Here is a 5,812-nt window from a genome sequence, read left to right on the forward strand (position 1 = left end):
TAGAGTATTTACTCTAATTTTGTACTCTCTTTTGTACTCTTGTTAGTATAGTGAAATTGCTTCTCTCCGCTTATGGACGTAGGTCACTTTGACCGAACCACGCTAAATTTGTGTCTTCTTTATATTCTTTAATTGCCGTTATTATCAACTTGCATTGTCTTTGTTATTATCATTATAACATTGTTTGGCTAAATTCTGCACTACCCAATTTACCGATCCTTACATACTAAATATTAATTAGACATGCACGACGGTGATGGTCTTAAAGGTAATAAAATATTATTACTGCAAAATTAATTTTCTGTTTTAGGTGCTTCATCAACCCAATCAAGAGTGGGTTACTCTAGTGGTGAGCACCCTCCACTTCCAACCAAGAGGTTGTGAGTTCGAGTCACCCCAAGAGCAAGGTGGAGAGTTCTTGGAGGGAGGAGCCGAGGGTCTATCGGAAATAGCCTCTCTACCACCAGGGTAGGGGTAAGATCTGCGTACACACTACCCTCCTCATACCCCACTAGTGAGATTATACTGGTTTGTTGTTGTTGTTGTTGTTGTTAGATGCTTCATCAAAATGTACTTGATAAATGCATTTACAAAGATTACCTTCTCAAAAAAAAAAATGCCTTTACAAAAATATTTTCTCCGAAAAATTACTGCATATCTTTCATCTATTGAGGACACAATTTTCAATTAGATTATGTTTTGCTATGACTATAAACAAAGCTTAGGGTCAAACACTAGGTTTCGCAGGAGTTTATTTAAGTGAACCTATTTTCTCCCACGGCCAACTTTATGATGCTTTATTAAAAGCAACAAGTTCATACTGTGTAAAGATGTTAATTCGACCAGCAACAGTAGACAACCAACCATTCTACTTGCAACATAATATATAGTAAAATTATCAAAAAGGCATTCTCATAAATCTTTTCATAGGCCCGATAACTGTTATCATTATGTAAATTATTACTTGTATTTTATATTTTATCATTTTATTGTATACTTATCTTTAATTATTTTCCAGATTACACCCAACAATGACAAAGAGACTTGGTATATGTGCAATCACACCTGATACTCTAGACTGGACGTGTAAGGTACAAGTTGTGGATATACGTCGACCAGGAGAAAGTACAGAAAGAAAGATAAAATATCTGAACATGATCTTCCAAGATGAACATGTATGCAAGTTTTTCAAATTTATTCTACTTCCCTCTCTGGTGTGAGTTATTTCTGCAAACCTTATTCGTTTCTTGCACTTTCTTCGTTGGTTATCCCTATCTGTGTGTCTGTAGTTTGGTATTCTTTTCATGGGTATCGTTAGCTTTCTTTTTTCTTTTGGATAGATTCTTCATTACTTATACATGCATGACAAGGATTTTGTCTAATTTGCTTATGCATGTTTGAAAAATAAATATGTACGTGGATAGTTTTTAAATGTTAGCTACAAATCTATCTACTATATTCCTTTTTTTTGCATAATGAAACTTAATTCCTTTTTTCCTCCTCAATAATAAGATGCTTCTGTGACAAAATCTTTGATTGTAAAATTAAGTGCCCCTATTTTGAATACGAGGCAAGGAAAGGAAAAAGAAGACAGAACATGACAAATTATTCATATATACTTGAATCTTTAATAGGGTGCGTTGATAAAAAAAAAAGGTCCTAAATTCTCTTTAAATTCCTTTAATCCAGAGCCAACATTAATGATACAAAGGCAAATGCACCATCTGTAGAAATGCAAATGGATGAAAGGTAATTAAAGGTAAATCACTAGGGTATAAAAGTTAACAAAAGCTCCACTTTAATTTAGTCAGAGAATCCCTGAAGGCAGGAAGCTTTGAACATCCAACAAAAGTTGATCAACCGTAGAATATAAAATCATGTTTCGTATACTTTAATGTCACTATTAAGACTTAATTAATAATTCTCTTCCAGTTAAGATAACTCAGGACAAGGATGATACACTGATAAGCAGAAAATGATACTATTCAAACATAAGTTGAACTTAGGAGCATAAATATTACTTTGATATAGGAACTTCAATTTGCTTTGTTGTGCCAAATAAGACTGAGGAAGATAAGAATTAAGATATTCCTCTGCATTTATGCATCTATCAAGCAATTGTAGTAAAAATTGAATCAGATTATGTTGTTTGTTTATATTTTTAATTTATATGATCTCTTCTTCTTTGTTACTATTTTTTATCTCTTTTTTAACTATATCTTCTCTCTCCCCTGATTGGCTATGAATTTTGAGCTTATTCGTGCTTTGGAACAAACTAATTAATATGTGATCCACATGGAATCAACTATCTGGAGTAGTATAGTTAGGTCCTATTTAAAACAAATTGATCAAACAGACATTATAATTTATTCTTTCGCCTGATATGTGCTTAACAAAAGCATGGTTCGGGAGTTTCAATTTATCTTCTAAAATTTAGTAGCTCAACCAGTTTAGTGTAGGATAACGTCGATCCATCTTTATAGAATACATTATACCTTCCATGCACTTGAAAATTAAAATTGTTATGGAGAGACGATCAATATTTAAAAGTAATCAGTAATTTGTTAATGCAGCTCTTTTCACTTTAGTCATTTTTACTTTTCTAATTTCTCCTCTTTAAGGAAGGATATATTCTGTCTTAGTTACATTTTCTGTTGACATTTTCCTAATCCAAAAAGAAAAAGGAAAAAGACAAGCATATACTCAGTCTTAAATATTTCTGAACCAATCTTCCACAATTTCTTTGCTGATTGTTTACAGGAAGACCAAATCAAAGCAATCATTACCCAATTATCAAAAAATGTTCAGACTATTTCATACCTATTTGATAACGGATACACGCATACAGCTACCAAATCTGAGATACGAAAAATCGTTGCATACGTTTGAATGGGTTATCGACAAAAAGACCATAATTGATCCAATTGAGAAAGACAACCCACATGAAGATGAGTTGCCTCCACCCATCAGACTTACTGTTACATCCTTTCGAGATATTAAAAATCAAGCCTCTCGAGCTATCAACAGTCTGACTAAGAATGTGGAATAACCCGATTCGTTAGGACCCGATCCACCTTTATTTCACATATATTTTTTGATATTTTATTTTTGTTTGATTGAGAAATTGCGTGATAATCATATTTATTTATTTGAGTAATTTTATAATCGATTTTTTTTGTTATACATCATTTCGGGAAGTAATCCTACTAAAAGTAGTAATTGATATTTATTTATTTATTATTTTAATAATATAATATTCGAATTAGTTTGTACTTTCTTCAATCATTTTACCATCTATTTTTATTTTTCTCACAATCTATTTGTATTTTTCACCAATACAAATACAAATAACTCCATGTTCACTATAACTTAACTTGATGGATCCGTTTTTTTTGTTTAGATAAGTGATCATTATATGATTGATTATTAGTTTATTGGATTATTTTCTGCATTACAAATTTGTTATGAAATAAGTAATAAATTGTTAAAACAGTGGTGCTTCTTTTCTATTTTTATTAATTGATTATTTTATAACAAATATTATTTCATAACAAGCACCACTGAGAAAAATAAAAATAGATGGTAAAATGATTGAAGAAAGCACAAACTAATTCGAATATTATATTATTAAAATAATAAATCGTAGGATTACTTCCCGAAATGATGTATAACAAAAAAAAAAAATTGATTATCAAATTACTCAAATAAATAAATATGATTATCACACAATTTCTCAATCAAACAAAAATAATATATCAAAAAATATCTTTGAAATAAGGGTGGGTCGGGTTCTAACGGATCGGGTCAGCAGATTTTAGTTGGGTCCGGTTATTAATTATTTAAGAAAGACAAAATAATGGTTCCGTTAAACTAAGGGCATGAATGAGCAAGTATTGGGCGGATTGAGCATATCTGTGCCAAACTATTAACGACGGGCATATCTATCCCCATTTGCATAGTTCACTGGCATATATAATCCTTTTCCGTTTTATCAATGAACATGTAATATAATAAAACTTGTCAGTTTACCATTTTATACATTTATTTATTCTTTAAATCCTTCTGTCAACAGATGTGCTTGCAATTGTTGTCAAGTGCTTCACAACAAGATATGTTGCAAGTCTGCGGAAAAGATTGCAGAAACTCATTGTCATTGATACCCGGTAAGTCTATTAGCGAAGTCATAGACTTTTCAGACATTTCTGTATACTTAATGTCTAAGTATATAAAAATATACTTAAAAATTTGTTACTTTCATGTTAACAGTAGACAAACTTTCACATTCACGATATGGGAAGAGGCTATTATTGAAGATGAAGGAAAGAAACTCTTAACACAATTCCAAGAGTATCCCATCATCTTTGCTAGGCGTATTGGGGTGTCCAAATACAATGGTAAGCTAAAATTAACAATACTTCATCTTATACAAAGAAGCAATGTGATTTCATAATTTCTTAATGTAATTTATGCAGGTACATCATTGACAACAAGGTTTAACACAACCATACAGATTAATCCACCTTATCTACAATGTCTGCAACTACGTAAATGGTATTACATAAATCCTCTATATATTGTTATTTCTTTCTTATTATTAATATTCTAAGGTGTTGTGATTTTTATTTTTGGACAGGATCATAGAAAATAAAGAAATGCTTGCTTCTTTCATTCTGAAGAGCACATCTGCATCCAGATCTCTAATCTTTGTTCCAGTGGATGAAGAAATAGTGCCAATTGCAAATGTTCAATCACAGCAGGACGCCAGTATAATTTTTATTTACATATTTCATAATTTGATTTAAGTATTTGTCCTTATAACAATTACTCTCACTTTTCTAACATAGGGGCACGCATTTTCCATTGAGGCAAAAATATCACTTCCAAGTGAGCTCAAGTGTTTCTGTGTTTTAATATGTCCAAACTGTGGACAAGAAATGAGAAGTTCAGTCTGTTTACCCAAAAAATCGGATAACGTTGAATTTATGTATGGTTCTAAGGGCAAGTAGATTCCTTTGTTATGAAAATAACAATACACGTATTTATGGTGCAAAAATAGAAGATGATGAACAAAGATATTTGGTGAGCTTTAGAAAGATAAACACAATAAATTCTTAATCCCAGCGAAAAGTGTCTTCTATTACAAACTCTCCTTGTTTTTATAGCCAAGGATCACTACTTTATCTATAACAACATGATGAAATAAATATTACTAGTGGAGGACCTATGATGGCGTGTCCCCTCCTTAAATCCCGCAGAGATTCTCTCCTTTGGTGCGGTTGTAACAGCTTTTTGTCTATGAGCTCGATACCGACTCGAGCTCGGTATCGGATCGGAACCCCGGCCTTGGTTTCGAGCTAGGTGATCACTTTTGGGCATCGATGTTCGGGACCTGTATCGGTCGATGTTACTTCGGTCGATTCGAACGCCCGAGCTCGACGCCCCCATCTCGGAATTCGTTCGGGGTCTCCATGAAGATACCCCTCGATTGAAATGCCATCCTCGATCGATCTTCATGACCGAGGATCGGTTTTAACCGTATACAGATAGCCCCCTCATTTCTTGGAAAGGAGATGACGAGAAACGATGTGATTTCCCTAAGGTTCGACCGAATCGATAATGACGTTTCTATCGGCTTTAACTATGACGTGCGTGATAGCTGTCCCATCGATTTGGTTTTATCGAGGCATTTAATGTGTGTCAGTCGGTGGTCGGCCACCGCTAGAAACGCATCGCCATGCCTTATAAATGGTTTTCACATATAATGTTTTCCACTTTTGTGCTTCCTCTTTTCCCAAATTCTCTTTGATTAGTC

The 5,812-nt window shown here is 33.0% G+C and overlaps 1 long non-coding RNA gene across 1 annotated transcript; it reads left to right on the forward strand.

The window, feature by feature from the left end:
* The first annotated feature begins 1,024 nt into the window (after positions 1–1,024).
* LOC104093695 (uncharacterized) lies at positions 1,025–4,839 on the forward strand. The gene is made up of 5 exons (XR_011414982.1): positions 1,025–1,175; positions 4,073–4,163; positions 4,267–4,394; positions 4,473–4,551; positions 4,634–4,839. It is a non-coding gene; the product is annotated as an uncharacterized lncRNA (long non-coding RNA).
* Positions 4,840–5,812: the final 973 nt, after the last annotated feature.

The sequence above is a fragment of the Nicotiana tomentosiformis genome, chromosome 1 (assembly GCF_000390325.3).
Source record: "Nicotiana tomentosiformis chromosome 1, ASM39032v3, whole genome shotgun sequence".
NCBI classification, from domain to species: Eukaryota; Viridiplantae; Streptophyta; class Magnoliopsida; order Solanales; family Solanaceae; genus Nicotiana; species Nicotiana tomentosiformis.